Genomic DNA, 6907 nt, shown 5'->3' on the forward strand with positions numbered 1-6907 from the left:
CCCAGAAGCCAGGGGGGCGGGCCGGGGGTGGCGGCTGGGAGCCCGATCGCGGGGGGTGCCTGCACCCCCGGCGATGGGGCTCCCAGAAGCCAGGGGGGCGGGCCGGGGGTGGCGGCCGGGAGCCCGATCGCGGGGGGTGCCTGCACCCCCGGCGATGGGGCTCCCAGAAGCCAGGGGGGCGGGCCGGGGGTGGCGGCCGGGAGCCCGATCGCGGGGGGTGCCTGCACCCCCGGCGATGGGGCTCCCAGAAGCCAGGGGGGCGGGCCGGGGGTGGCGGCCGGGAGCCCGATCGCGGGGGGTGCCTGCACCCCCGGCGATGGGGCTCCCAGAAGCCAGGGGGGCGGGCCGGGGGTGGCGGCCGGGAGCCCGATCGCGGGGGGTGCCTGCACCCCCGGCGATGGGGCTCCCAGAAGCCAGGGGGGCGGGCCGGGGGTGGCGGCCGGGAGCCCGATCGCGGGGGGTGCCTGCACCCCCGGCGATGGGGCTCCCAGAAGCCAGGGGGGCGGGCCGGGGGTGGCGGCCGGGAGCCCGATCGCGGGGGGTGCCTGCACCCCCGGCGATGGGGCTCCCAGAAGCCAGGGGGGCGGGCCGGGGGTGGCGGCCGGGAGCCCGATCGCGGGGGGTGCCTGCACCCCCGGCGATGGGGCTCCCAGAAGCCAGGGGGGCGGGCCGGGGGTGGCGGCCGGGAGCCCGATCGCGGGGGGTGCCTGCACCCCCGGCGATGGGGCTCCCAGAAGCCAGGGGGGCGGGCCGGGGGTGGCGGCCGGGAGCCCGATCGCGGGGGGTGCCTGCACCCCCGGCGATGGGGCTCCCAGAAGCCAGGGGGGCGGGCCGGGGGTGGCGGCCGGGAGCCCGATCGCGGGGGGTGCCTGCACCCCCGGCGATGGGGCTCCCAGAAGCCAGGGGGGCGGGCCGGGGGTGGCGGCCGGGAGCCCGATCGCGGGGGGTGCCTGCACCCCCGGCGATGGGGCTCCCAGAAGCCAGGGGGGCGGGCCGGGGGTGGCGGCCGGGAGCCCGATCGCGGGGGGTGCCTGCACCCCCGGCGATGGGGCTCCCAGAAGCCAGGGGGGCGGGCCGGGGGTGGCGGCCGGGAGCCCGATCGCGGGGGGTGCCTGCACCCCCGGCGATGGGGCTCCCAGAAGCCAGGGGGGCGGGCCGGGGGTGGCGGCCGGGAGCCCGATCGCGGGGGGTGCCTGCACCCCCGGCGATGGGGCTCCCAGAAGCCAGGGGGGCGGGCCGGGGGTGGCGGCCGGGAGCCCGATCGCGGGGGGTGCCTGCACCCCCGGCGATGGGGCTCCCAGAAGCCAGGGGGGCGGGCCGGGGGTGGCGGCCGGGAGCCCGATCGCGGGGGGTGCCTGCACCCCCGGCGATGGGGCTCCCAGAAGCCAGGGGGGCGGGCCGGGGGTGGCGGCCGGGAGCCCGATCGCGGGGGGTGCCTGCACCCCCGGCGATGGGGCTCCCAGAAGCCAGGGGGGCGGGCCGGGCGTGGCGGCGGGAGCCCGATCGCGGGGGGTGCCTGCACCCCCGGCGATGGGGCTCCCAGAAGCCAGGGGGGCGGGCCGGGGGTGGCGGCCGGGAGCCCGATCGCGGGGGGTGCCTGCACCCCCGGCGATGGGGCTCCCAGAAGCCAGGGGGGCGGGCCGGGGGTGGCGGCCGGGAGCCCGATCGCGGGGGGTGCCTGCACCCCCGGCGATGGGGCTCCCAGAAGCCAGGGGGGCGGGCCGGGGGTGGCGGCCGGGAGCCCGATCGCGGGGGGTGCCTGCACCCCCGGCGATGGGGCTCCCAGAAGCCAGGGGGGCGGGCCGGGGGTGGCGGCCGGGAGCCCGATCGCGGGGGGTGCCTGCACCCCCGGCGATGGGGCTCCCAGAAGCCAGGGGGGCGGGCCGGGGGTGGCGGCCGGGAGCCCGATCGCGGGGGGTGCCTGCACCCCCGGCGATGGGGCTCCCAGAAGCCAGGGGGGCGGGCCGGGGGTGGCGGCCGGGAGCCCGATCGCGGGGGGTGCCTGCACCCCCGGCGATGGGGCTCCCAGAAGCCAGGGGGGCGGGCCGGGGGTGGCGGCCGGGAGCCCGATCGCGGGGGGTGCCTGCACCCCCGGCGATGGGGCTCCCAGAAGCCAGGGGGGCGGGCCGGGGGTGGCGGCCGGGAGCCCGATCGCGGGGGGTGCCTGCACCCCCGGCGATGGGGCTCCCAGAAGCCAGGGGGGCGGGCCGGGGGTGGCGGCCGGGAGCCCGATCGCGGGGGGTGCCTGCACCCCCGGCGATGGGGCTCCCAGAAGCCAGGGGGGCGGGCCGGGGGTGGCGGCCGGGAGCCCGATCGCGGGGGGTGCCTGCACCCCCGGCGATGGGGCTCCCAGAAGCCAGGGGGGCGGGCCGGGGGTGGCGGCCGGGAGCCCGATCGCGGGGGGTGCCTGCACCCCCGGCGATGGGGCTCCCAGAAGCCAGGGGGGCGGGCCGGGGGTGGCGGCCGGGAGCCCGATCGCGGGGGGTGCCTGCACCCCCGGCGATGGGGCTCCCAGAAGCCAGGGGGGCGGGCCGGGGGTGGCGGCCGGGAGCCCGATCGCGGGGGGTGCCTGCACCCCCGGCGATGGGGCTCCCAGAAGCCAGGGGGGCGGGCCGGGGGTGGCGGCCGGGAGCCCGATCGCGGGGGGTGCCTGCACCCCCGGCGATGGGGCTCCCAGAAGCCAGGGGGGCGGGCCGGGGGTGGCGGCCGGGAGCCCGATCGCGGGGGGTGCCTGCACCCCCGGCGATGGGGCTCCCAGAAGCCAGGGGGGCGGGCCGGGGGTGGCGGCCGGGAGCCCGATCGCGGGGGGTGCCTGCACCCCCGGCGATGGGGCTCCCAGAAGCCAGGGGGGCGGGCCGGGGGTGGCGGCCGGGAGCCCGATCGCGGGGGGTGCCTGCACCCCCGGCGATGGGGCTCCCAGAAGCCAGGGGGGCGGGCCGGGGGTGGCGGCCGGGAGCCCGATCGCGGGGGGTGCCTGCACCCCCGGCGATGGGGCTCCCAGAAGCCAGGGGGGCGGGCCGGGGGTGGCGGCCGGGAGCCCGATCGCGGGGGGTGCCTGCACCCCCGGCGATGGGGCTCCCAGAAGCCAGGGGGGCGGGCCGGGGGTGGCGGCTGGGAGCCCGATCGCGGGGGGTGCCTGCACCCCCGGCGATGGGGCTCCCAGAAGCCAGGGGGGCGGGCCGGGGGTGGCGGCTGGGAGCCCGATCGCGGGGGGTGCCTGCACCCCCGGCGATGGGGCTCCCAGAAGCCAGGGGGGCGGGCCGGGGGTGGCGGCTGGGAGCCCGATCGCGGGGGGTGCCTGCACCCCCGGCGATGGGGCTCCCAGAAGCCAGGGGGGCGGGCCGGGGGTGGCGGCTGGGAGCCCGATCGCGGGGGGTGCCTGCACCCCCGGCGATGGGGCTCCCAGAAGCCAGGGGGGCGGGCCGGGGGTGGCGGCTGGGAGCCCGATCGCGGGGGGTGCCTGCACCCCCGGCGATGGGGCTCCCAGAAGCCAGGGGGGCGGGCCGGGGGTGGCGGCTGGGAGCCCGATCGCGGGGGGTGCCTGCACCCCCGGCGATGGGGCTCCCAGAAGCCAGGGGGGCGGGCCGGGGGTGGCGGCTGGGAGCCCGATCGCGGGGGGTGCCTGCACCCCCGGCGATGGGGCTCCCAGAAGCCAGGGGGGCGGGCCGGGGGTGGCGGCTGGGAGCCCGATCGCGGGGGGTGCCTGCACCCCCGGCGATGGGGCTCCCAGAAGCCAGGGGGGCGGGCCGGGGGTGGCGGCTGGGAGCCCGATCGCGGGGGGTGCCTGCACCCCCGGCGATGGGGCTCCCAGAAGCCAGGGGGGCGGGCCGGGGGTGGCGGCTGGGAGCCCGATCGCGGGGGGTGCCTGCACCCCCGGCGATGGGGCTCCCAGAAGCCAGGGGGGCGGGCCGGGGGTGGCGGCTGGGAGCCCGATCGCGGGGGGTGCCTGCACCCCCGGCGATGGGGCTCCCAGAAGCCAGGGGGGCGGGCCGGGGGTGGCGGCTGGGAGCCCGATCGCGGGGGGTGCCTGCACCCCCGGCGATGGGGCTCCCAGAAGCCAGGGGGGCGGGCCGGGGGTGGCGGCTGGGAGCCCGATCGCGGGGGGTGCCTGCACCCCCGGCGATGGGGCTCCCAGAAGCCAGGGGGGCGGGCCGGGGGTGGCGGCTGGGAGCCCGATCGCGGGGGGTGCCTGCACCCCCGGCGATGGGGCTCCCAGAAGCCAGGGGGGCGGGCCGGGGGTGGCGGCTGGGAGCCCGATCGCGGGGGGTGCCTGCACCCCCGGCGATGGGGCTCCCAGAAGCCAGGGGGGCGGGCCGGGGGTGGCGGCTGGGAGCCCGATCGCGGGGGGTGCCTGCACCCCCGGCGATGGGGCTCCCAGAAGCCAGGGGGGCGGGCCGGGGGTGGCGGCTGGGAGCCCGATCGCGGGGGGTGCCTGCACCCCCGGCGATGGGGCTCCCAGAAGCCAGGGGGGCGGGCCGGGGGTGGCGGCTGGGAGCCCGATCGCGGGGGGTGCCTGCACCCCCGGCGATGGGGCTCCCAGAAGCCAGGGGGGCGGGCCGGGGGTGGCGGCTGGGAGCCCGATCGCGGGGGGTGCCTGCACCCCCGGCGATGGGGCTCCCAGAAGCCAGGGGGGCGGGCCGGGGGTGGCGGCTGGGAGCCCGATCGCGGGGGGTGCCTGCACCCCCGGCGATGGGGCTCCCAGAAGCCAGGGGGGCGGGCCGGGGGTGGCGGCTGGGAGCCCGATCGCGGGGGGTGCCTGCACCCCCGGCGATGGGGCTCCCAGAAGCCAGGGGGGCGGGCCGGGGGTGGCGGCTGGGAGCCCGATCGCGGGGGGTGCCTGCACCCCCGGCGATGGGGCTCCCAGAAGCCAGGGGGGCGGGCCGGGGGGTGGCGGCTGGGAGCCCGATCGCGGGGGGTGCCTGCACCCCCGGCGATGGGGCTCCCAGAAGCCAGGGGGGCGGGCCGGGGGTGGCGGCTGGGAGCCCGATCGCGGGGGGTGCCTGCACCCCCGGCGATGGGGCTCCCAGAAGCCAGGGGGGCGGGCCGGGGGTGGCGGCTGGGAGCCCGATCGCGGGGGGTGCCTGCACCCCCGGCGATGGGGCTCCCAGAAGCCAGGGGGGCGGGCCGGGGGTGGCGGCTGGGAGCCCGATCGCGGGGGGTGCCTGCACCCCCGGCGATGGGGCTCCCAGAAGCCAGGGGGGCGGGCCGGGGGTGGCGGCTGGGAGCCCGATCGCGGGGGGTGCCTGCACCCCCGGCGATGGGGCTCCCAGAAGCCAGGGGGGCGGGCCGGGGGTGGCGGCTGGGAGCCCGATCGCGGGGGGTGCCTGCACCCCCGGCGATGGGGCTCCCAGAAGCCAGGGGGGCGGGCCGGGGGTGGCGGCTGGGAGCCCGATCGGGGGGCGTGCCTGCACCCCCGGCGATGGGGCTCCCAGAAGCCAGGGGGGCGGGCCGGGGGTGGCGGCTGGGAGCCCGATCGCGGGGGGTGCCTGCACCCCCGGCGATGGGGCTCCCAGAAGCCAGGGGGGCGGGCCGGGGGTGGCGGCTGGGAGCCCGATCGCGGGGGGTGCCTGCACCCCCGGCGATGGGGCGCCCAGAAGCCAGGGGGGCGGGCCGGGGGTGGCGGCTGGGAGCCCGATCGCGGGGGGTGCCTGCACCCCCGGCGATGGGGCGCCCAGAAGCCAGGGGGGCGGGCCGGGGGTGGCGGCTGGGAGCCCGATCGCGGGGGGTGCCTGCACCCCCGGCGATGGGGCTCCCAGAAGCCAGGGGGGCGGGCCGGGGGTGGCGGCTGGGAGCCCGATCGCGGGGGGTGCCTGCACCCCCGGCGATGGGGCTCCCAGAAGCCAGGGGGGCGGGCCGGGGGTGGCGGCTGGGAGCCCGATCGCGGGGGGTGCCTGCACCCCCGGCGATGGGGCGCCCAGAAGCCAGGGGGGCGGGCCGGGGGTGGCGGCTGGGAGCCCGATCGCGGGGGGTGCCTGCACCCCCGGCGATGGGGCTCCCAGAAGCCAGGGGGGCGGGCCGGGGGTGGCGGCTGGGAGCCCGATCGCGGGGGGTGCCTGCACCCCCGGCGATGGGGCTCCCAGAAGCCAGGGGGCGGGCCGGGGGTGGCGGCTGGGAGCCCGATCGCGGGGGGTGCCTGCACCCCCGGCGATGGGGCTCCCAGAAGCCAGGGGGGCGGGCCGGGGGTGGCGGCTGGGAGCCCGATCGCGGGGGGTGCCTGCACCCCCGGCGATGGGGCTCCCAGAAGCCAGGGGGGCGGGCCGGGGGTGGCGGCTGGGAGCCCGATCGCGGGGGGTGCCTGCACCCCCGGCGATGGGGCTCCCAGAAGCCAGGGGGCGGGCCGGGGGTGGCGGCTGGGAGCCCGATCGCGGGGGGTGCCTGCACCCCCGGCGATGGGGCTCCCAGAAGCCAGGGGGGCGGGCCGGGGGTGGCGGCTGGGAGCCCGATCGCGGGGGGTGCCTGCACCCCCGGCGATGGGGCTCCCAGAAGCCAGGGGGGCGGGCCGGGGGTGGCGGCTGGGAGCCCGATCGCGGGGGGTGCCTGCACCCCCGGCGATGGGGCTCCCAGAAGCCAGGGGGGCGGGCCGGGGGTGGCGGCTGGGAGCCCGATCGCGGGGGGTGCCTGCACCCCCGGCGATGGGGCTCCCAGAAGCCAGGGGGGCGGGCCGGGGGTGGCGGCTGGGAGCCCGATCGCGGGGGCGTGCCTGACCCCCGGCGATGGGGCTCCCAGAAGCCAGGGGGGCGGGCCGGGGGTGGCGGCTGGGAGCCCGATCGCGGGGGGTGCCTGCACCCCGGCGATGGGGCTCCCAGAAGCCAGGGGGGCGGGCCGGGGGTGGCGGCTGGGAGCCCGATCGGGGGGGCGTGCCTGCACCCCCGGCGATGGGGCTCCCAGAAGCCAGGGGGGCGGGCCG

This window comes from Macaca fascicularis, chromosome 15 (genome assembly GCF_037993035.2).
Source record: "Macaca fascicularis isolate 582-1 chromosome 15, T2T-MFA8v1.1".
Classification (NCBI taxonomy): domain Eukaryota; kingdom Metazoa; phylum Chordata; class Mammalia; order Primates; family Cercopithecidae; genus Macaca; species Macaca fascicularis.